The sequence below is a fragment of the Bos javanicus genome, chromosome 19, assembly GCF_032452875.1.
Source record: "Bos javanicus breed banteng chromosome 19, ARS-OSU_banteng_1.0, whole genome shotgun sequence".
NCBI classification, from domain to species: Eukaryota; Metazoa; Chordata; class Mammalia; order Artiodactyla; family Bovidae; genus Bos; species Bos javanicus.
Window position 1 is genome coordinate 47,302,690 of NC_083886.1, and position 25,342 is coordinate 47,328,031.

At 49.3% G+C, this 25,342-nt stretch overlaps 1 protein-coding gene across 20 annotated transcripts in view; it reads left to right on the forward strand.

The window, feature by feature from the left end:
- Window positions 1-2,231: 2,231 nt before the first annotated feature.
- The window catches only part of MAPT (microtubule associated protein tau), a 122,877-nt gene continuing 99,766 nt past the window's right edge, over window positions 2,232-25,342 (forward strand). For 3 of the 20 annotated variants that reach the window (XM_061392209.1, XM_061392212.1, XM_061392214.1), the window contains exon 1: window positions 2,240-2,361. The gene's annotated coding sequence lies outside the window, so the exon portion shown is untranslated. Of the gene's footprint in view, window positions 2,362-25,342 lie in introns of all 20 variants that reach the window. The other 17 variants (XM_061392224.1, XM_061392223.1, XM_061392230.1 and 14 more) reach the window with 10 other exon arrangements.

Sequence of the window (25,342 nt, forward strand, 5' to 3'; positions counted from 1 at the left end):
CTTTGCAGGCAAAGGAGAACCCCAGAGGAGAGTAAAAGTTCAGTCAGGCAAGCTCAGTTGGCCATAGAGTAGATGAGAGAGAAAACTGGAGAGGACAGAGGCTCAGATGATGTGCTGGGGGGCGGAGTAGGGGCTGGGGAAGGGGATGCACAGGAGTAAGGAGGAGTTTAATTTCACTTATGGAGCAGTTAGAAGCCTTTAGGCAGGGTGGGCTGACATAGAAAGAAACAGAGAAGGGAGACCAGTAAGGTCACTACATATTCAGAACCATGAAAATGGTCTTTAGGGTAAAGGTGGCAGAACAACCAAAGGGTCAATTCTAGAGACTCAGAACTTAAAAAATTGGCTCCCATCTACACCATCCACTCAGTGCTCCCAGTATATATTAATTAAACCCCTGTGAATAAAAAATCTTTAGTTACTTTCTTTTTGTATTAATCTATAACATACAAGGGCTTCCCAGGTGACACGAGTGGTAAAGAACTCACCTGCCAGTGCAGGAGATGAAAGAGACATGGGCTCAATCCCTGGGTTGGGAAGATCCCCTGGAGGAGGGTATGGCAACCCACTCCACAACTCTTGCCTGGAAAATCCCATGGACAGAGGAGCCTGGTGGGCTACAGTCCATAGGGCCGCAAAAAGTCGGACACGACTGAAGTGACTTAGCACATAACACATAACAGTTTTGAAAAACTGTGAGCTATGCAAATAAAACTTTAAGACAAATTCCTGTCCTTTTAGTACAAGACAGCAGTCCCCAAGCCCTCATGCATTTAAAGCCTCCCACTGACTGTCAGGGCTTAAATTAGATGTTGGGGAGACCAGCTAAGGACAAAGCCCAGAGATTGGCTGACTGAGAGGATGAAAGCCTCTGCTGCTAATTCGCTTCAGTCGTGTCGGACTCTGCGACCCCATAGACAGCAGCCCACCAGGCTCCCCTGTCCCTGGGATTCTCCAGGCAAGAACACTCTGGTCACTTTCAATCTGAAGCAGTGTTATCCAGGTGAGAATCTCCAGCAGGCACTTAGAAATCCAGATCTCAAATTCTACACAGTGTAACAGTCTTTGACAAACAAGATAAAAATAACTTTATATGTGAAAATGTTTTGTAAGGGGGTAAGTGAAACTTCATCTAATTTAAGATTTTATTCTTAGGTTTAAGATAATAGATGTGAATGATCCTTGTTAAAACAAAAAAACCCCAAACCCTTCAAAACCTTGCACTACCTTATTACCTGGGATTTCTTTGGAAAGAATGATGCTAAAGCTGAAACTCCAGTACTTTGGCCACCTCATGCGAAGAGCTGACTCACTGGAAAAGACTCTGATGCTGGGAGGGACTGAGGGCAGGAGGAGAAGGGGACGACAGATGAGATGGCTGGATGGCATCACTGACTCGATGGACGTGAGTCTGAGTGAACTCCGGGAGTTGGTGATGGACAGGGAGGCATAGAGTGCTGCGATTCATGGGGTCGCAAAGAGTCGGACACGACTGAGCGACTGAACTGACTGACTGAAGTTAGCCTTAACTCAGTTTTAAGTCTTAGCAAATTGAAGTAGATTTGCCAAGAATTCACCTTGATCAATAACAAAAAAAGGTGAAAAGAAAGCAGGCCGAAAGAAAGCAGATCCAATGAAACTGATCTGCAACCAGGGGAATCATTTCGGGAAATTCAGGGGAGGGTCAGGGTGCCAGCGATAAGCGGGGCAAGCCGGGGGAGGTTTTGAGGTCTGGGGTGGACGCACTGGAGGGATGTCCATATGGAAAACCGCCCAGAACCTTCCCGAGACAGGAGATCACTCCAAGACGTCAGGGGGATAAAAGAGGCAGCGGACCTGGGGGCGGAGCACCCAGGCCCTTCTCGACCCAGGGAGCAACCAAGCCACCCTCCCAAGGGAGGAGACCCCGCAGACAAAGGCTCCAACCGCGACAGGAGACCCAGAGTGCGCCTGCGCCAAGGGACGCGCGTGCGCGTTGTGGTCAGCGCCGCGGCCCAAGTCGTGGGAGGAGGGGAGACCCGGGACGGGAAGAGCCGAGAGGAGAGAGCAGGGAGGCGGGGAAGGGCCGAACCTTGGGGCGCTCGCGCGCGCCCACTGGTGGCCGGAGGAGAATACGCCCACCAAGTCCTCAAGGCCCGCCCCTCCCCTGGGGAGGCTCGCGCTCCCGCTGCTCGCGCCTGCGCCGCCCGCCGGCCGCTGGAGCGCGCCCTCTCCGCTCGTGCGCGCGCTCGCAATCTCCGCCACCCACCAGCTCAGGCACCAGCAGCAGCGCCGCCGCCGCCGCCCACCTTCTGCCGCCGCCACCACAGCCACTTTCTCCTCTGCCTCCCTCTACTGTCCTCGCCCTCTGTCGACTATCAGGTAAGTGCGAGGCTCCGAAATCTGCCTCCCCGTCCGCCCGGCTGCACCTGCATACCGCCTCCTCTCTCCTCAGAGATGGGTTTCATGAGGTGGGCATTGGTCGGGGGCAACGGCGGCGGCCGCTCCTTGCGCCCTCTGCGCTCCAGCGCTGGGATTGATTGGGGTGACTTGGAAAGGGACCCATGCAAGGGATGCACGCGTGTGTGTGTGTATGTCCTGTGTGTGTGGGGGGGGGGCTGTCTTCACGACCCGCTTCACGCAGACCCGGCAGAGGTTGTGCCCACAGGGTGGGGCGCGGATGGCGGTGATCTGGGGGAGGGGGCTGCTATGCACGCTCGAACACCGTCTTTTGCCGCAATGGGCGTGTGACTCTGTGGGGGGTGGGTGGAGAGGGGTCCAATGACGACCCCCAAAACCTAACCTGTAATCCAATTTCTCTGCCTCGGTTTGCAGACAAGGTATTGATCGGTTTCTAGAAAAGATGACTCCCTGCCTGCCCCTCCCTACCCCTCCCCGGCCCTGATTCCAGCGGGGCTTTCGCTGCCCTTGGTTTAAGGCGGTGGCCCACCCTCTTCTCCTTTTCCTCCTTCAGAAACCCGCAGGGGACATTTGGGGGCTGGGAGTGAAATCGGGGAGATGGGGAGGGGTCTTGGCGCTGTCACTTTAGTTGCCCTTCCCCCTGCGCGCGCCTGGCACCGAGACGCGAGCAGCGCAGTGCCCGAGAGAACGTAGTGCGCGGATCCCAATGTGGAGGCTCAACAAGGCAGGGTCACCTGGACTTGGGATATGGAAGGACTTCGCAGCTGCAGATCCCGGCTCGAGGGTGCGCACAGCCGCAGCCCCGCACAGACCCGCTCAGGGGCGGCAGGTGCATTTCGGGGCGGGCCCCTTTCTCTGCGCTCTGCGCCGGGCGTCCGGCGTGTGCGCTCCCTGCCGGAGGCGCGGGGCTGGCGCGCAGGGCTCGCCCCTCACTGCGGCAGTGGGTGTGGACCCGGGTGGGCGAGGAGGGGGAGGGCAGGCTGTGCCTCCTCCCACTTCCACCCTGCTTTTTTCCCCTCCGATCGCGAGGTGCCATCTTTTTGCGGTGTGTCACGTCTTTAAAGCGCCATGCCAAGCCGGATGGCTGAGCTCTGGAGGACAGGGCGGGGACTGTCATTAAGGGGAGGGGGAGCAATTAGCGCTGAAATCTTGGCATTTTGCTGCCTGAGTACCGGGGGCGTTCACCCGAGATCTTCCTCGGGGGCTTGACTGCTTTGTGTGTAGGGCTTACGTGATCTGTGTTGCCAGCCCTGATTTTTGGCTTTTATTCTATGAAGGTGTTTAACCAGAGCTCCCGCCCCTCCCCCCGCTTTTTGCCCCTCATTTCCGAGCCCTTTGTTAGATCTCGGAGCTCGCCGGGGTCGAGGAACTCTAGTCCTCCCGGGGGGCACGCATGGACCGGGCGTGACCCCGCGCAGCCCTCTCCCAGAACTGGGGCGCGCGCCAGAAAGCCTCCGAGGGGCCGAAGGGGTGGGATCCGAGGTCCCTGCGCGCCTTGCCGGTGGCCGCAGAGGAACGATGCCCCTCCCCATACCTGGAGCGTCCGGGGGCCACGCCCCACCAGGCTACACACCTAGGAGCACCGGCAACCCCCGGTGGGAGCTCGAAGGCGGGGCCCCTCTTCGCTTCACGCCCTGTTGCTTCGCCAGGAGGGAGATTGTGAGGAGGGGGCAAGAGGTTTTCTCGGGTGCTGCGGGCCACACCCATTTTATTAAGCGGACTGGAGAGGGGGCAGGGGAGGTTGTCAAGGAGACCACAAGAGCCGGGGGAATGGACCTTGGGGCGTTGCCCCGCCCCTTCGGAACAGAGATTAGGAACCTGGGATAGGCAGGGCCAGGCCCCGGGCCCCGGCTGCTGGGGGATGCTGGAGGGAGACCTCCCCCCCAAACCCTGAACCCATGGCTCTTCTTATTGGACTCCGGTGGCTGCAGCCACGCAGATAGACATCTCTCTGTTTTTATTATTGTAGTCGAATTTTATTTTAGAACTGTGCTGGATTTTCGCTTAAGAGTCCGAGTTCGCCGCCGCCTTGAAACCCGGAGGTGAGGATGGGGGAGGGGGCATTGGGGGAGGTGGGAAGGGATAGAGAGGCGAGTACGGGCCCTGGAGAACATATCCGAGCCTCGCCTTCCTTCCATTGGCCAGATCCTGGCCGGCTTTCTGGTTAATTCTATCGCTGGAAACTGGTGCGAGGGCGCAGTTCTGAGAAGGATGAGCACTTTAGGGGCCAAATCGTCTTCTCGAGCCGCGCAAATTTATCTGAATAGGCGGGGAATGACTCGGTCGGGGATCGAGAGCCTGCCCCGCGTCAGGCCGAACCTTCCCGTGGCTTCAAGATCGAAGCTGGTTTAGAGAGGTTCAAGGATCAATTCGAGCATCATCCCCGCCAATAGAACTGGACGAGAGATTCTGATACCAGACAGAACGAGGGTCTCGGAGCGGCCCTGGGAACGGGGAGCCCGCGGCTACGGCTGCCCGGGATGGACCTGGGGCAGAGAGGTCATCTCCTGTCGGTTGGGGGAAAAAGAGCCAGCAGAGGCGAGTGCCTTTAGCCCAGTACTAGAAACAAAGTGCAGTGCAGGCGTCCGCGATTTTACTCTATTTTGTGGTGTTTTGGCGATTTGATGGGGCTCTGGGGTCTGCAAGGCCAGGAGGAGTTGTGAATAGGGGAATCCGGGGACCAGGAGGTGGCCCTTCCTACGCTGAACCAGAACTCCATCCCTGACTCTGGGCGGGCTTGCCTACCTGGGATCTCCAGGGATGCCCCGTTTGCGCCCACGCTCCGACGCTGAAGCTCCGAGCCAGTCGCCGCATCAAGGTTTCCTGGCACCGATTCGAGGGCCATCGACTCCTGTCCCGGAATCTCCAGCAGGCGGGGGCTGTTTTAAGTCCGGAAGACCTGCTTGACGTCAGGCACTTGGGACCATGGGCGGGTCTCTGGCTAGTATGGGTTGGGATGGTTGAGGGGACCTGTTGAGGGGACTGCCCGCCTGCCCCTCCGGGCCACTCGCCTTCGGGCTCAGCAGGACAGCTTCGGGTTTTATCTGATCCTTGTCCCTCCAACTGACCTGTCCGACAACAAAAAGAGAAATGCCTTTCCTACCGTAATTAATTAAAGTATCATTTTGTCTTTTATGATGCTGTTTATGTTTGTCCGATAAGAATTGCCTTCCATTCCTCCATCTCCAAACCTTCCCCTAAATAAATAGCACACCTCCTCCCAGCGACCACTCCAGAATGACTCTTGAAGCTAATCAATTTCTTGACCAACATTTGCTTCTATAACAGGTTATGAGTACTGCAATAATCTGGCTTGATTCTTGGGGTTCAACTTTGGACAGTTTGAGAGAGGCACTTGTCAGCTTTGCTGGTTTAGGGAATGAATGACAGTCGTGACCGTCTGACCTCCTCTGCACATCTCAGAAGGGTGTGGCTTTTGAGTGGTTTCTAGTATCTGGCACAGATCCCCTGACAGGAACAAAAGAAATGGATTATTCCCACAAATCACAAGAAAAAAAAAAAAAAACTTACAGTCAGTTTGACTGAAGAAGGGTCAGATTTATTCCAGTTAGGAAAAGAGCCTCTTCTTTTGAACATGCCCCTTGACCCACATGCTCTTTGAGAGCTGTGGCAGCCTGGAGATGTTACAGAATTGGGGTGCCCTTTGTTTAAGCTGAATTTTCCTTCTGCCCTTTTAACATCAGTTCATGAAGCCCATTTGTTGAGAAGTTTAAGAAACTGTGTTTTATTCCACCTTCCCTCAGCATTTATGTATATGATTTGGGTGGCTCCACAGCCATGTACATGAACATATGTTGATTTTCAATTAGATTGTGCCTTCCATTTACTTAATTAGTACCTTCCTTAGGCTCACCTTGAAAAAGAATCACTCAAAAACAAACAAAAACACCCTCAGGAGCTTAATACAGTGCTAGACGTACAACAAGTCTTTGGGCCATGCTCATGTAACAAATAAATGGATAAAATGGGAAAATGCAGGTCGAAAAAGGTGGTGAAAAGAAAGCAGAATGGGAGGAGGGCCTTATTTGAGGTCATGTCATCAAGAAGTCTTGGGGGCCAATACAATACTGCAAAGCAGTTATCCTTCAACTAAACATAAGTAAATTTTAAAAAAGAACTTTTGGGGGGACTTTCCCCATGGTCCAGTGGCTAAGACATGGAGTTCCCAATGCAGGGGTTCGATTCCTGGTCAGAATCTAGATTGCATGTGCCACAACTAAAAAATCCCACACGTGGCAACTAAGACCCGGTGCACCCAAATAAATGAATATTTTTTTAAAAATGAAATTTGGGAGAGAAATCCAATCCAGTTTGTCCCCTGCTGCTCTGTCAAAATGACACCAAGAACGCTGCCTGAGCCTCTCCTCCCCTCCCCTCCTCTTCCCCGCCTTCCCCCTTCCTGCTGCCTGTGCCCCCAGCCTGGTCCCCACCACTCACTTTACCTTCATTTGCCAGATGAGCAGACAGGGGAGAGACCACACTCCCCCCGGGGTAAGGAAGACCCTGCCCCACCACCTCATGCAGGAGGTCAGAGGGTCAGAGAGGGAAAAGCCCCTTTGCCTCTGCTCCTTCTTCCTCCCATTTTTCATCATTCCACTTAGAGGACCCCCAACCCTACCACACCCCCAGAAAATCCCCCCTGACCACCCATTCCTAACTTGCCAGTTGAGGCGCTTCCACTAGACTTGGAGCTGGCATGGGAGGGGCATTTCAGCCAGTGAGGGGAAGAGAACACCCCCGCGTCACCAGTAGGCTGCAGCAGAAAGAGGAATCCAACGTTCAGCTGGGACTGTCAGCGGCCTTCCTGTACAACAGTGGTTCTCAACCCCTGGGGCCACTGGGATGTCTACAGACACTTTTTTATTTCCACAACTGGGTGGTGGGTGCTACTGGCATCTAGTGGATGGAGGCCAGGGATCTGCTGAACAAGGCCCAGAATGCCTCAGAGACCTGGCCCCAAAAGTCCTAGAGCCAGGGTTGAGAAGCCCTACGACAGAAACACCGTTACCCTGGCACCATCATCTTAGTGGCATCTTATGGGGCTTTCCTCATACCTCAGTTGGTAAAGAATCCGCCTGCAATGCAGGAGACCCTGGTTCATTTCCTGGGTCGGAGAAGGGATAGGCTACCCACTCCAGTATTCTTGGGCTTCCCTTGTGGCTCAGCTGGTAAAGAATCTGCCTGCAGTGTGGGAGACGTGGGTTCAATCCCTGGGTTGGGAAGATCCCCTGGAGAAGGAAAAGGCTACTCTCTCCAGTATTCTGGCCTGGAGAATTCCATGGACTATACAGTCCATGGAGTTGCAAAGAGTTGGACATGGCTGAGCGACTTTCACTTTCACGTTCATGTTCCTTGAGTATCTTCTTGGAGTCCCTGTTCTAAGTGCTCTCTAGGGTGTGTGCTCAGTCGTGTCCGGCTCTTTGCCACCCCATGGACTATAGCCCACTAGGCTCCTCTGTCCATGGAATTATCCAGGCAGGATACTGGAGTGGGTTGCTATTTCCTCATCCAGGGCATCTTCCTGCCCCAGGGAACAAACCCAGGTCTCTGCACTGGCAGGCGGATTCTTTACCACTTGAGCCACCTGGGAAGCCCAGGTGCTCCCCGGAGATTACCTCATTTAATCCCCACAACAACCCCTTTATGTAGGCAGGTTCCGTTATCTCAGTATTACATATGGGGAAACTGGAGTACAGAGAGGTTTGGTAACTCACTGAAGGTCACACAGCCAGTGAGTAGTGGAGCTGAGTGCCTGACCGTGAACTCCTTCCCTGTTCAGCTGCACGTGGGCTTAATAGGCGATTGTGGATTAGCAGGAACCCAAGCACAATCTGTAACATTGACCCAGTGGAATATTCTAATTCCAAAACTACTGACTCACACATGAACTTTTGTAAGAGTCTCTAATTGGAGCACAGCCTAAAGCTCGGAATTTCGGCTTTGACAAATGAAACAAGGGTTTCACTCAACCTCTGTGCCTCTGTTTATAAAACAAGGAAAATACCCTGGGGATCTTAAACTTCTTCCCCTCAAATCCAGGATATTGAGACTTCTCAGTTATACAAAGGAGCAGCCAGGCCTTTTTGGCTCAAAGAAGGCTAGAAATCAAGATTAGGGGATTGTGACATAGACTCAGCTATGGTCAAAGTCAAGTTACTGAAGTTTTAGGGACATCTGATCCCCATCTTAGGTTCTGCACCTTGGAGAGGTTGAAGCTTTAGCAGCTGCCACTGGGACCCAGCTCTGAGCCTGTGGGTGTGAGAGGAGTGGGATGGGCATAGGAAGGACTTCAGGCAAGAATCTCAGTCCCCCTCAGCAAAGGTGGGCCTGGGGGCTTCTCTCATTTCCTGGGGCCCAGGCTCTGCAGTAAATATTCTCTCACACTGTGGTGTAGAGGGGCGACCTGGAATCCTCCATCCACAGGACTCATTGCCTCTCCACCCAGCTCCGATCCTGCTGCTTCGCACAGCCTCCTGTGTGGGTGATTGGACACATACCACACACTCCGGACTGTCTTCTGTTCCCTTGCCAAAGAGATTGCTGTCCAAGACTTCTTTCCCTGTCTCAGGTGCCACGCTGCTGCCAGGTTCCTTCTCTGCATAGATGGCCCCCACCTGAGTGCGAGGAGACAGTTTGAGGCCAGCTCGGGGTGGTTTTTGAGCTTTGAGGATTCTTTGATTAGGAAACGTTTCATGGTGCAGTGGTAAAGAATCTGTCTACCAATGCCAGAGACACAGGAGACTCGGGTTTGATTGCTAGATCAGAAAGATCCCCTGAAGTAGGAAATGGCAACCCACTCCAGCATTCTTGCCTGGGAAATTCCATGGACAGAGGAGCCTGGCTGGCTACTGTCGATGGGGTCGCAAAAGAGTCAGACACAACTGAGTGGCTGAGCATAAGTGGCTGAGCAGTATAGGGGTAGGAATCAGCTTCCACAAAATGCCAGCTTGAATGACCTCCCGGTGGATTGTCTGAAGTTGTTTTTGCTTGGTTGAGATTTCAATGGGCTTTGCACCTGCCCTGATCAGGAAGACTAAGACTTAATCCCCAAGAAATGCACTCTGTGCCTCAGCTATTCAAGGAAGGTTTGTGAGTACCTGGAGGGCAGATGCTGGTTTTCCCTGGGCAGGTTCCCCAGCTCACAGCAGTGTCTTGCACGTAGAAGCTGCAGGTTTGCCCTAATGGTTGAGGATGGGGGCTTGAATCAGAACTGCTGCTGCTGCTGCTAAGTCGCTTCAGTCGTGTCTGACTCTGTGCAACCCCATAGACAGCAGCCCACCAGGCTCCCCTGTCCCTGGGATTCTCAAGGCAAGAACACTGGAGTGGGTTGCCATTTCCTTCTCCAATGCGTGAAAGTGAAGTGGCTCAGTCGTGTCTGACTCTTAGCGACCCCATGGACTGCAGCCTACCAGGCTCCTGTGTCCACGGGATTGTCCAGGCAAGAGTACTGGAGTGGGGTGCCATTGCCTTCTCCTTGAATCAGAACTCCTGGGTGCAAATCCCCCTTTCCTACTGACTGCAAGCCCTATGCTGGGTTGTTTAGCCTCTTAGAGAGGTTTTTTTCTTCTTTGTAACTTGGGGTACAATAGTACCTACCTTGCCAGTTCCTGTGGGGTTTAAGTGGAGTGATGTAGTGCTTAGCCCAGGGCTTGGCACATAATTGCTCATTAAATGGCTCTATGGCCAGCAGCCTCTGAGTAGACTCTTGTGATTGGATGCATGTGCAAAGGTTCCTACTGACCCTGATGATGGAATCAATTGAAATAGATATATTACAGTGAGTGGGGATCAAGATAGAAGTAGACTGTCCCATCTGGAACCAGGCAAGTGGTGTCGTTTGAATGGAAGTGAAGCCCCCCTGGAAAATCGCACACACCCATGTGTCAGTGTACACACAGAACTCTTGCCATAGGCAAGCAGAGCGACTTACGATCTGTTGTCCCTGCTTCTGCCTTCTTCCTTCTTGAAATCCATCGCACACCAGGAATAGGCTGTGTACTGTCCACACCAGCCTGAGCTGAGCCGCCCTCTCTCCCACCAACCTGGGACTACTGGTGAGCTGGCTTAACAGTTCACTGGCTTCCCTGATAGCTCAGCTGGAAAAGAATCCACTTTACCAATGGAGACCCCAGTTCAATCCCTGGGTCAGGAAGATCTGCAGGAGAAGGGATAGGTTACCCACTCCAGTATTCTTGGGTTTCCCTTGTGGCTCAGCTGGTAAGGAATCCACTTGCAACGCTGGAGACCTGGGTTTGATCCCTGGGTTGGGAAGGGAGAAGGGAAAGGCTGCCCACTCCAGTATTCTGGCCTGGAGAATGCCATGGACTGTAAAGTCCATGGGGTCCCAAAGAGTCGGACATGACTGAGCGACTTTCACTTCACTCCAATGTCTTACTGTTCACTCATTGCATAAACAGTGAGCACAGATGAGACTGAGAAAGCAACAGAACTAATGGAAGGCAGTTCAGGAGAGAGATTACAAATGAGATAATGAAGCAGTACTGAATTGGGTAAACTCGGAAGCAGGCTGATTCACGGTGGCAGCCGAGAGTCAAGTAGAAAAATGTTAAATGAAGCAAACTTGACATATTTTGAATCCAGGCAATGCCAAGCATCCAATAGCCAGACTTCTATATGAATTAATATATCTGATTATTAATAAATCTGTGCAGTGGTTAGGACTCCATGCTTTCACTGCTAAGGGACCATGTTCAATCCCCAATCAGGGAACTAAGATCCCACAAGCTTTTCAGTGTGGCCAAATAAATAAATAGAAGAATCCTTCCTATCGTAGCTCAGACGGTAAAGAATCTGCCTGCAGTGGAGGAGACCTGGGTTCAATCGCTGGGTTGGGAAGATCCCCTGGAGAAGGGAGTGGCTACCTACTCCAGTATTCTTGCCTGGAGATTTCCATGGACAGAGGAGCCCAGTCCATGGGGTTACCAAGAGTCAGACACACTGAGCAACTAACACTTTATCCATGAAAGTCATAATACATTTTTTTCAAAAGTCATTCAATCAGAAAATCATAAAAAAAAATGATACATATATATTTTCAGACATTTAACTTAACCAGATATTTGTTCATTTCCCCCTCCCCATCTTTTGCTGTAGGGTCCAGGCTTCTTGGTGTTTGGGTCAGCTAGCTGGAGTTCCTTGTCTTTTTGGCTTAAGCGGCACCTGTAATGCATTGCCTAGGACTTCCAGCTAGAGGAACAAGGGGTTACACTGTGTATAATCTGAATGTAGAGTCTCGCTAGAGTTTTACTATATTTTCCCACAATCTTTGACATCCTGTTTGACAGCTTAAAAATTACTCACCTTTATGAAATCTCTCCAAAGTATTCAACTTGGTTTTCTTAAAGCCAATGAATGATTTTCAGAATTCATCTTTCATTTAACACTTGATGTAATCAGCTTGCACCGTACTTAAGTGGCGTGACCATTGTAACAAATACGATGGATCTAGAAGGTTGACTGTGGTAGGCTGAGGCCCCGGCCATGGGCATCAGGCCCTGGAGACTCAGCCCTAAGTATTCACCCTCCTTCATTTCTGCTTCTTACACGGTATCTGGCAGGAGAGGGCCTACCGTGGATACTTTTGTGTCTTCCCTGCATCTCCTGCCTGTCTCCCAGGACTAGCGTGGCACTTGGAATTCATTCACATAGCATCCCCACTGTTGCAAAATTCTCCCCATAAAACTCAACATAAATTTAAATTTTCTTTACCATGTTAACTCTTCTTAGTGAGGGAGTTTTAGATCAAGGTCCAGCAATTTTAAAAAGCATTTTTAAATCAGCACATTTGAATTAAATCTGAAGATGTTGATAATGATGTTTCATTCATGGACCTCCACTGCTAAATCAAGCATCAAAAAGAAGGACATGAATTATCTCTGGTCCCAGCTGCAGGTTTTCCTTCCAGCCTATGGCCTAGTTTTCTGGTTTCCCTGGAAGGGTGGGTGATATTGTCTTGAGGCCTAAGCCTGCTACAAAAAGCCTCAGGAGGCACTTTCATCCTTGTGTCCTCCTCCTCAGGACACAAAAGATATCAGAAGACCCCTGAGTCTACAGCTGCCTGTGATGTGATCCACGGCCAGTATAATAATGCCAAGAAGGGAGTGGCAGAAAGGACCAATTCATGGAATCATGGAACTGTGCCCCTCCCCCAGGATAAACGCCAGCCCTTCCCCCTGAATTAGAACCAGAATTCTAAATTATGTGTCAACAGAGTTGTCTTGGATCAAATCCAGTTCTGTCATTGATTTACAAAGCATTTCAGAGATGCTTATTTCCAATTGTTCTTGATTGGACAGTGATACCAAACTACTGTCTTACCTCATTCCCTCTCTCATGGTTTCAAAAAGAGGTTCATCAGATAATTAATAATCTAAAGGCTTGAGGACTTCCATGGTGGTCCAGTGGTTAAGACTCTGTGCTTCTGATGCAGAGGGCATAGGCTTGATCCTTGATTGGGAAAGTTTTTTCATGCCTTATAGTGTGGCTGGAAAAACAAAACAAAACTATAAAACTCTTAGAAGAAAACAGAGGATAAAAGCTTCGCAATATTACATTCGTCAATGACTTCTTAAATATGATACCAAAAGCACAATAAACAAAAGAAAACATTGACAAATTGGAACTTGTGAAAATTAAAGGAGCCAAATAAATACTATAGGCTTAAGCACCCAAGGAAAGGTTACAGTTTATAGAATCTCTTTGGTTTTATATTTAAATGTGAATATTCACTACCTTATTTATGTCTGGATGTTTTATATTGGGTTTGCTGAAAACTGGTACAACTTTCAGTGCTGGTATTGGTAATGTGTCAGAATTTAAATCAATGTAAGAGTCAGATACAACTAAAGCGAGTTAACACATACATGCACGCACATGTCAAGCAAAAGTTGTCTATAAAACTGAAATAGCTGTACATAACGTGCTGGGGGGCAAGATAATCTTCATGGTTTGCTTCATATGAAACCTGTCCCTTTCAAAGCTGCCACTTGCCAAGAATCGCCAGGAATAGCTGTTTGGAAGAGCCGCCTGCCCTTCTGCTGTTCACTTTCTGCCTTGTGTATTTGCTAAAAACAGGAATTCTATGCTGGCCCCAGCCCACGGCACAGCAGTTCAGCTTCTGCCTCTGCTATCTCCATGAGACCGGCTTAGAAACAAAGGATTTCTCAAAACATCCCCAAATCCCCTTAAATAATGGACTGATCATTCACAGACTCACCTGAACCTTCTCTAAACCTATTTAATATTTTCCCTAGGGTTAATCTTGTGGGGATGATGTGCCCCGTGGGGGTCTCTCCCTGGGCTCCTTTCTTCCTGCTCTAGGTCTGAAGGTCCTCCCTTCTTAGCAGCCAGGAGAGGTGGCAGCACTCTGTTCCCTGCAGAGTATTAATGCAGGTGGAATACATTGAAATAAATCCCTTTCAATGTCACTAAAGTGCTATAAATAATTATGAACCAATGGCTTGATGTCTCATGAGAAATGCAGGGAAAAAATTTTTTTAACTGGCAGGATTCATGTTATAAGTTGACAATCTGGGCCAAGCAAAAATCTTTTTAAAACATCTCCTTATCTACCAGCGAGACTGAATTCCAAAAGTTAGGCATCCTTTATTTTGGTGAGGGTGGGGGGGTGGTCTGTTATCACCCACTGCTTGGGCTTACTCAGCCCTGAGTGTAATTGCAACCTTTCTGTTTATCTACCAATTGTGGCCATAATCAAGATTCCCTGGAGGGTCAAGTCCCTGAAAGGACTTCCCCGGTGGCGCAGCGGATAGGAATCTCCCTCCCAATGCAGGAGACACAGGTTTGATCCCTGGTCTGGAAAGATCGACCACACATGCCTCAGAGCAACTAGGCCCATGTGCCGAAACTACTCAAGCCTGTGCAACCTACAGCCTGTGCTCCGCAACAGGAGACTAGCTCCTGCTAGCCACGACTAGAGAAGGCCCTGGTTCAGCAACAAAGACCCAGCACAGCCAAATAAATAAATAAAAAGGGTTCCCGGAATTCCCTTGTGGTCCAATGATTAGGATTTGGCATACTTTCACTGCCAAGGGTCTGGGTTCAGTCCCTGGTCGGGGAACTAAGAGTCAGGGAATTAATATCCCACAAGCCAAGAGTTTTGGTAAAAAGGGAAAAAATTCCTGAATAATAAATGGGGATTATTCAATCTTCCTTCTGAGAATGGATGATAATGTGGCCTTTCTTCTCACTGAGTAATCACAGAACTAAAATACAACCACCTTGGAGAATTTCTCTGAGCTTTTCGGAAAACAAGTGCTACAGGGATAGGGCTGAGGGCGCCTCCTGAGAGCCACAGTCCAGCACCTGATCTGAAGTCTCTCTCGGGCTGAGCCTGGCAGGGTATAGCCACTGCCGCTCGCTCTCTCCTTTAGCACCAACCAGGTAGGTACAGACTGCTTCCCAGAGGTGAGCGGCCAGGCAGCTGGGCCTGAGCCTGAATGCATGGACAGCCAGCCACAGTCCAGCCTGTACTGGTCTCATCTATCCCTTCTTTGCAGGGGAAGCTGAAAGCCAGGCACAGGACAGTGGGTGGGGTGGCTTTAGTATGACCTCAAGTGATATCCCACCCTGCCGGTGCCCCCTTCTTGTAGAGGAGCTGGGGCCTCCTGGGCTCATGCTGTGTCCCTCAGAGGGAATTAATTCCCTGGGAGCCTTTCTGTTTCCTCGGGGGTTTTCAGTTTCCTCCTAGTCAAACAGGGACTTGGTGCTGAATCTCATATTCTAATTATGCCCTGGGGCAGCCTCTTCCCGCCAGTGTGTTTAGCACTTGCCAGGAATCGATTAAGGCAAGAGTGATTAAATTAAAGGTTGGAGTTGACTTTGATGGTATAATATTCTAATGGCTATTTGGTGGCAAGAGGCATGGTGCAGGCTCATTAATTGAACACTTGCACTTAGAATTGGAATTGAGCTGGTGCTGGGCTGCAGTCTATTTGCTTTTGCCCTGGGAATGGAGGATTTTTTTTTTTTTCTTCATGCAAATAGACTGGGAAATATTGATATTTCCAGGCTGGTGTGTTGCCCCTACCCGGACAACAGCCTGGCTTCTCTAATGAGTGGCTGGCCTTGACCATACTTAGTATCCCTACATCGTCTGTCTTTGTTTGCTGTCCCCAAAGCTGCCCTCACTATGCCATAGTCCCATCCACTTTGCTCCTTGGAACCTCCCATCCTCCAGTCCCCGTATGGCAAACCATGGAGTCTTACTCTTCTTCCCGCCATATCCTGGAACAGACTTAACCATCAGATTCTTCCTCCACATCACTTGGATCTGCTCTCCTTTTCCAATCCATCCGCACCAGTGCTAAAAGAAACGTCTGCCTTTATCACTTCACCCCTGGATCATTGTGAAAATGATAATGAATTGCTCTCGAGTTCAGTTCTGAAATTGACGCCCAATCCCTTTGGCAGGCCACTGCCAAACTCCTCTTCCCAGAGCAGCCCTGTCATCTGCCCTGCCCCCATCTGAGCATGAGTCCACGATTACGCTTCTGTCCCTTGCTGAGCCAGGCCCCACCTCTCACGGCCTGCCCGCCTCCGTATGCCACAACTTGGGCTCCCTGTCTAGTCCTACTGGTCCAGCCCCACCTCGGGCCAGCCTGCCTCTCGGCTCCTTCGCATATATCATGCCCTTTCTGCTCCTAGCTCACCCACGGTACCTTTGTTGAGAATGTCCCCTCTCCCTTCTGCTCCCCCTCTTTTAGTCACCCTGACCTTCCCTGATCACTCTTCCCCGAAAACCACCTCCAGGTACTGCGCTCCACAAGATCCTGACATCAACATATTTCATTTCTCAGCAGTCCTCAGCACCGCAGTGGTTGACTTAATTATTTTCCTTCTTGTCTGTGCTGCTTTCATCTTTCCACAGGTGATATGCCCTCTGAGGGCGAGTCTCGTGTCTTGTGTGGCTTTCCTGCTCCCCTGGGTGTCTTGCCCAGTCACAGAGCTGGGCACATGCAAAGCTCAAAATAATTACTCTTGGTTCATGCAGCTGGATGCTATCAAACAGGCTGCTGTCAGATGAGTTTTACCTGTTTAAAGTACCTTTTCCACCTCCTAGTACATGGTTCAGTTGTTCTACAGACTTGAAAATAAAAGTCATACTTCCTTTGAAATATTCTAAAATTTCTGCTTTGCCTTACTTCATTCAGGCCAACTTAACTGTTAGTCCATTATTTTGCTATACAAAGATGCTGATAATAATGGTAGGAGCAGGTGGTTTTGATTTTATTAAAAATATTGTTGCATTTAACCTTCACTCCTCTATGAGGCAGGGCTTACCATCCTCATTTTGCAGAGGAACAAACCAAGGTTCAGAGAGTTTAGAGCTGGGGAGGCAGCCAGGTGGTGCCCCAGTCCAGAACCTTGTCTTGCTGTCTCCAGGTCCTCAGAGCCTCTGACCCTCCGCCTCTGATTCCATTCTCCACGCCAACAGACATGTCTTTAGTGCTAATGACCAAAGAAGCTGTGCCTTCCAGCCTCCGAGTCATATGTAACATGAGCCCAGAGAAAATATTTAAGACTAAAAGCTAGCCTCTAAACTGGGCTGTTGCTTCATGACTCCAGTGACGGCAGACCCAAATTTAGTGTCGTGGGCAGGTCCACACTTATCAAATAGTGAAGCTCATTTTTCTTTCAGCTTGAAAAATGTTCATACTCACCATTTCCATGGAGGGGTAGGTGGGACCAAAAGACTGGAAAATGTGGTCCCAGAGGAACCCTGGGGTATAGACTCAGGAGGGAAAATGACATTCAGGTTCCCAGGCAGTGACCCCAGGGATGAATTTAATTGAATGTGCGTGGTTTCCCTGGGCAGATGAAGTAAGTCCCTGCTGTTAGGAAAAAGGGTCCTAGTGGGGTTGGGGAAGGCAAACCTATATCCCAGGCCACCCAGGGGTACTGCCCGATCCCCCTTAGTCAGCAATCCACTTTATTTCCCCCCAGGTCTCCACTGTGGCTCAGACAGTAAAAAATCCACCTGCAATGAGGGAGATCTGGGTTTGATCCCGGGGTTGGGAAGATCCCCTGGAGAAGGGAATGGCTACCCACTCCAGTATTCTTGCCTGGAGAATTCCATAGACAGAGGAGTCTGGTGGGCTACAGTCCATGGGGTCACAAAGAGTCAGACACGACTGAGTGACTGAGCACACACGCAGGTCTCCAGTGTGGCTCACATTCTAGAACCAGGAAAAGGGAGGGGGGCCAGAGAACGGAGGGACACACACCAATGAGGTTGGGGTCACATGTAGCACATTATTTAGCATCTGCAACCTCACCAGGCACTTTGATGATGTTGAAATACATTCCCCACAGCCACCCTTCCATCTACCTATGACAAGAATCAGTTCTTAGTTCTGTTCTTGCCTCCCACTTTCTCCCCCAAATTAAAACAAAAACACTAGCTATAAAGCCAAAATACCATATGTGAGATCCCGCCCTAGTTTCTGTTCTGTTGTTTTTCTTTTTTCCCCAGGGGAGGGACAGGGATCATTTCAGTCTATAAATTGTTTTCAAGGTGAGTAGTAAATGTTTCTTCAAGAAAGTTCTTAAGGGGACTTTCCTGGTGATCCAGTGGCTAAAACCCTGCACTCCAATGCAGGGGACCCAGGTTCAATTCAGGGTCAGGAAACTAGATCCCACATGCCACAACTAAGAGTTTGCATGTTGCAATTAAAGATCTCGAACGCAGCAATGAAGATGGAAGATCACGTGTGCTGCAACTACGACCTGGTGAAGCCAAATAAACAACATAAAAAATATTTTTTGAAAAAAAAGAAAGAAAATTCTTAAAAGGACCGCAGACTGAAAGATGGAGTACATGGCAGTACTCAGCACTGGACTCGGACCCGGTTAGTTCCGTGGTTCTGGGCAGAAGCTGAGGGATGTGGCCCCTTTGCACATGGCCCTGGATGCAAAGCTAGGAGCATAGGAATGCTTGGACAGCCCAGGGCATGCTGGTCATATCTCTATCCTCAGGTGCAGGGACCTCATCCTCAAAGGCTGTGGCCACGTAATGGGCACCAGCCTACATCACTGGGTCTCCACTGCCGAGACCCCTGGAACAGCCACCTTCAAGCGGAACAAACCCCGACCCCAAAGGGCCCAGTGTTTGCAAAGAACATTGGGTTGACCTGGCTTTCTGGATACACTAATATTGTTCTGATTTGGATGACTTTAGGAATGGTCAATCCCAGTTAAAAATCTGACTCATTTTCAGGCAGAGAAAGACAAATATTGTATATCAGTTATATGTGGAATCTAAAAAAATAACACAAATCAACTAATTTATAAAACAAAAACAGACTCACAGACATAGAAAACGAACTTATGTTTACCAAAGGGGAAAAGAGAGGAGAGGGGTTAAATTGCTGCTGCTGCCGCTGCTAAGTTGCTTCAGTCATGTCCGACTCTGTGCGACCCCATAGACGTCAGCCCACCAGGCTCCCCCGTCCCTGGGATTCTCCAGGCAAGAACACTGGAGTGGGGTCCCATTGCCTTCTCCAAGGGGTTAAATTAGGAGTATGGAATTAATAGATACACAGCACTATAATCAGGCAGGGTACAGGAAAGTGCAGTGGCACCTGAAATCACATGGCTAGTTTGGGCTGACAAGGGATTTGAACCCGGGACTTCTGTTCCTCAACCCCAGGCTGCTGCTCTTAAGATCAAGCCCCACCCTGACTTCTTCATTGCTGACTGAGTCTGAGGGGTCCTGCCGGCTAGTTCAACTGCCAGTGCCTGGGCCGAGGGGAAAGAAGAGACACTGCTTTTCCCCCAGCAGGGACAAAGAAAAAGTTCTTTAAAAATGTATTTTATAGAAATATAGTTGATTTACAATGTTGTGTTAATTTCTGCTGTACAGGCAAATTGGTTTAGTTATACATATACATTCTTTTTCATATTTTTTCGTTATGATTTATCACAGGATATTAGATGTATTGGGGCTTCCCAGGTGGCACTAGTAGTAAAGAACCTGCCTACCATTTCAAGAGACATGAGACTCGTGTTTAATCCCTGGATCTGGAAGATCCCCTGGAGGAGAGCATTTCAACCCACTCCAGTATTCTTGCCTGGAGAATCCCATGGATAGAGGAGCCTGGTGGGCTGCTGTCCATAGCGTCGCACAGAGTGAGACATGACTGAAGCAACTTAGCATGCACACATGCATTGGTTATATTAATAGTTCCCTGTGCTATAGAGTAGAACCTTGTATATACGCATTATATATATTTTTTATGTATGCATTAATTATATATATGTACATATCCATTACATGTCTATTCTGTATATATAATAGTTTGCATCTGCTAATCTCAAACTCTCAATCCATCCTTCCCTCACCCCCAGAAAAGGGTTTTGATCTTTTTTTAATAGGATAGAGACCTGGAATTTCAGTTTGAGGGCTTGTGTCTTGCCATGACTAGATGAACAGATTGCTTTTTTCCTCTTATAAAAAAATCCTGTTCATCATAAGAAGCGTTTGGGGGATGGGCATAATTTATCCCCCAGTGTGCTCCTGCACCAGCTAATGGGGAGCAGGAGGCAGCTACAGGTGAAGGGTGACATCACCAAGTCTGTGAAGCCTGAGGCAGAGCCCATGATGGAGGGGCTGGGGTCAGAGGATCTGCCTCACAGTCACTCGTGTTTCCGGAATCCGAAAAACATGGAAAGAGGAAACAGCTCCATCACGTTCAGACAGCCCTGGCTAAGTAACATATCTTATAATAGAAGTTATTTCCCCCAAAACTAAATTCTAAAAATAGTCACTTGAATTTAAAGATAATTAGTAAATTACTTGGGTTTCTTTCTATACCACTAGTTTCGAAGCAAACATTAAAATTTTCTGCTTTCGCATTTCTGGGGTCCATTATTTTGTGTTTAATTTCCACAGCTTTTTCTGATTGCATTTTGAGGGGCTTCCCTGAGCACCAGGTTCCCTAATGCATTCATCTCTCGGGCGATGTTTTATTCGTCTTTGTATCTTCAGGGCCTGGCACAGTACAAGGCACAGAGTAAATGCTCAGTCACTGTTTAGTGAATAAATAAATAGATGAATAAGTGAATTCAACACTGATTAAAACTTAAGATTTCTTTTAAAAAGACTCGAGACCTGGGAATTCCTTGGCTGTCCAGTGATTGGGAGTTGGTGCTTTCACTGCTGAGGCCCGCGTTCAATGCCTGGTCGAGGAGCTAAGATTCCACAAGCCAGGCAGTGTAGCCAAAGAGAAATGACTTAAGAACAGAAAGAACAGAACATGTGACAGAAACATAACTTGTGTATCTGTTCATCCTCTACCTTTCTGGAGGATGGAGGGGTACACATCTGCATTTGGTGTTTTGAGTGCTAAAAGTGGAACTACATGTACTATGCCATAATCTTTTTAAAAGTTAAGTCTTTAGATTAATCTAAGCCTTAGGATCCTCTGTGCCATTTCCTTCTCCAGAGGATCTTCTCCACCCAGGGATCGATCCCAAGTCTCTTACATCTCCTGCATTGGCAGGCAGGTTCTTTACCACTAGTGCCACCTGGGAAGCTTAAGCTGTTGGATCCTCTTGGAAACCAGAAAGCTGCCATAAACCATGAGCCCTACTTCAGAGACAAAGACCATTAATGACCAGCCACGACCCCACAAGCATAGCAGGAAGGACAGTGAGCCATTCAAGACAAACCACTTAAATTCCTGCCATTTCATGAGCAGAGGCTCCAGCCCAGGTAGGGCTGTCAGCATTAGCAAATTAAGACACAAGATGCTTAGTAAAATTTGGATTTCAGATAAACAACCATTTTTTAAAAATATAAGTGTACTAGGCTACATAATGCTCCTCCTCCAGGAGATATCAGATCCTAGTCTGCAGAACCTTGTGAATATGACCTTGTTTGGGAAAAGGATCTTTGCCTATGTGATTAAATTAAGGATCTTGCAGTGAGATTGTCCTATATCATCTGGGTCCTAAATGCAATCGCATGTGTTTTATAAGAGCCAGGCAGAGAGAGATTAAAAACGTGGAAGAGAAGATGATGTAATGATGGAGGCAGAGATGAGGGTGTTATGGATGCCTGCAGCCACCAGCAGCTACAAGAAACAAGCAAGGGATTTTCTCCTAGAGGGAACACGGCCCTGCCAACCCCTTGCTTTCAGCCCAGTGATACTGAGTTTGGACTTCTGGCATCCAAACCAATGAATGAATACTTGTTGTTTTAAGGTTTGTGGTCATTGGTTACAGAAGCCACATTGTATTGGAAACCAATACAATTAAGTATGTCCCATGCAAGATTTGGGACATACTTAAAAAAAATTATTTGTTGTTTATCTGAAATTCAAATTTAACTAGGCATCCTATATTTTACGTGGCAATCCTCACTCCCAGGACCAAAGAAAGGGGCTTTTGAATTTGCAAGAAAGCTGGTTGAGGCTGTCAGGAAGTGGACCTCCTTATGCTTGGAGTCTTTGTAAGCACAGTTCAACTGAACCAATTTGAACTTTTACTAACTACCCTCTGGACAAAAGAGGGGGGAGCCATTAGACAGGTGTTAATGATTTATTTTTTCAACAGTCATTTGAGCACTTCCTATAAAACAGAAGCTCTGTGTTTAAGGGTGGAGGAGTTAGCCATTAATCCGGTGCATCTAGGCTAAGTTACAAACCATTCCAGCTACATCACATGACACATGGCCATTAGCAGAGCTCGAGTGATGCTGCAATGTGCTGCTGACACTTGAGCCACCCCTGGGAATCTTGCACCCTTTCATTGTTGGGTGGGTGGGGGGCGGCGCCAAGCAGAACAGCTGGGTAAATCCCAGTTGCTGAAAGAGAGGACTTCACAGACAGACCTGAAATGGAGGGAAGCGGGTGGATGTTGCAGGAACAAGCTGGCTCTGGGTTCCCAGAAAGAACTCTCAATGGAAGTAGATGCAAAATGTCTCCATCATGTCCTGTGCCCTCACACCCTAACATGAGCTAAAGACACGCTGGCCCGTTCTCCCATGCAGAGAGGGCTGCCCCAACCAGGCTTGGACATCAGTATTCAGACTCGGGCTCAGGCTCACACCTGGGCTTCTCCAGCTTACTGGCAGGCTCTCTGAAACCTGGACAGTCCCTGGATCCCCAGGCTTTTAATGATGCTCCGAGAATCCATAGTGTTAGAGCTTCAAGGAGCCTTAGGTCATCCAGAATAGGCAGGGGGTCCTAGGATACCTCAGAATTGCCCCAGATGCTTTACCAAAATGTCCATGCCCAGGAAAAGAAAAAAAATATATGGTTTACAGGAGAAAAAAAAAAAAAGTGGGTGGGATGTAGAGGGTATTAGTCTCTCAGTCATATCTGACTCTTTTGCGACCCCAGAGGAGCCCACCAGGATCCTCTGTCCTTGGGATTCTCCAGGCAAGAATGCTAAAATGGGTTGCTATTCCCTTCTCCAGGGGATCTTCCCGAACCCAGGGATCGAACCCAGTTCTGCATTGCAGGCAGATTCTTTACCGTCTGAGCCACAAACACGAAAAAGATGCTTGACCTGGTCCATAATTAAAGGACTGCTGATAATCCATAGTGAGATGCCACTATTACATGGATGAGGTGGCCATGATCCAGAGAGGTTGGAAAATCATCCCTTCTGGAGAGAAGTGTGACCGTTGATCAGATGTTCTTTGGCAGAGCATCGCTCCTTCTGAGAATCTAGTCATTCTATACAAGCAAAAACTTATATGTGGGGGTTCATTGGGGAATTATCTGTTATGCAAAAGTCTGAAAATAGTCAGGATGCAACTGGTTAAATAAGCCGTGGTCCCTGGAGAAATGCACTGGGTCCAGAGGTGTGGCTCTGGCTACTCCCTCAGACACCTTGTTAAGCAGGGAGCCAGGCGGGCATTGTGTGTTACTGTTTGTGTATAAGGTGGGAGGGTGAATGAATCACCTACATGGAACCTGACTCTGGGAGGAAAGGTGAAAATCAGGCTTTGATGGAAGCCTCTGGGGGGAGAAGCTATGGGTGGAGGCAGGAGACATCATTTTCACTCTATTGTCTTTTATCTTGTGTACACATTACCTTTTTTAAAAAAGATAAATTTATGGGGACTTCTCTGGCAATCCAGTGGTTAAGACTCTAGAGCTTCCAATTCAGGGGACGCAGATTCAATTCCTGAACGGGCAAGTAAGATCCCACTTGGAGCTGTGGTGCAGCCAAAAAAAAAAAGAAAAGAAAGATCAATTTATATATATGCTCAGGCCCCAGCTCACTTCAAAAGGGTAAGCTCATCCATAGGAAGGTTCTTTCAGAGCCTCCCCAGGTGATGCATGACACCCCCTGGTGGAGAAGCTCTGATCTGGCCTCACCCTCATTTCCCAGAAGGGCAGAAAATCTGTTAGCCGGCCTGCCAGCCTGGGCACTGCATGCATCATACAGGGGAGCCTTCCAGATGAGCTAAACCAAGTAGGACTTAGCAGAAGCAGTGTGTGTGTTGTGTGTGTGTATGTGTGTGTGTGTGCAGAGCCTTCCAGAGCCCTTCCAGATGAGCTGAAGGAGCGGGACTTAGCAGAAGCATTGTGTGTGTGTGTGTGTGTGTGTATGTGTGTGTGAAGAGCCTTCCAGATATGCTAAAGGAGCAGGACTTAGCAGGAGCACAGTTTGTGTGTGTGTGTGTGTGCACCCGCATGAAGTGTATATAAAGTGTGTAATGGAACACAGAGAGCACCTTCTAGAATGTTCCCTTGAAAGTAGAGGAAGACGAGGGGAGGTGGGCTCCCGTGTTATGAAAGTGTCTAATCCTTGTGGTTCCTGACAACGCAGAGTAGCCCTGTGAGGTCCCCAGAGTGCTTGGTGGCCTGTGTTCCAAGTGAGACCCCCGAGAACAAGTTCCCTGAGGCCTGGCTATGTGATAGGCTACTTCAAAATGTCAGTCCCCCATCCTTTTATATCAAAAGCAACCTCAGTGCTATTTTTTCTCTTTGTGCTTTAGACAGAAATGATGTCATTTCATCCTCCCAGCCACTGCAGGCTGGGTGGCACTTCCTGTTGGGGAAAGGAAGAAACGGAACCTCAGTCGAGGAGACGGGGTGAGGGGTTCCAGGCAGGGGCCGGTCTCTTCCGGAGTGACTTCTGTGGTGCAGTTCCCGGAGTTCCTCCAGAATCCCCCCTCACTCCCTGAAGGATGCAAAGCTCAGCCCAAGACCCTGCTCCTTTGGAACACCTCCCACACCCAGGGAAGCCAAAGGCATGGCTGGTCTCCTTCAGACAAGAACTGCAGTCCAGTCAATCCTCTGAGGGCCTCCTTTCAGTTTTAATTAGCATGTTGTCCTATGGTTCTCTTCAGAGAAGCGGTCCGTGGCGCTGCCGCGGCTAGAATGTTGATCTCCTGACCCCAAGGCCCGAGCATCTCTACTGTTGGTTAGTGAAGGGTCACTCTGCCTGGCCTGGGGAACCCGGACCTCCCAGAACCACGGAGGTGGAAGAACCCCCATAGCCCACCGGGCTCCCCCTCCCACCCACCACCCAAACTCCTCCTCTGCCTTCCCGACAGAGTCATCCCAGCTTGCTGTGAAGGCCGCTCATGACCTGATGAGGGGGCTGGGAGGGAGGAGAAAGAAGGGGCTAGAAGAAGACGGTAAAAGGGGTGGGAGCAGCCTCCAAGCAGGTGACGTTCTGAGAGTGGGTCACCACCTTCCCTTCAGCTGTTCCTTCTCCTGTGGGGACCTCCCTTCCCCGACACCTCCCCACTTTCTGTGGTTATACTGAGAAAAACCCGCAGAGACTCCAGCACAAGATGTTGAGGACCACAACTCTGGCATTTTAACAGACACCAGAGCCACTTGAGAAATGAGGTAACAGCCCAGAGATGTGACGTGACCTCCCCAGAGTCACACAGTGAGTTCATGGCAAAGCTGGA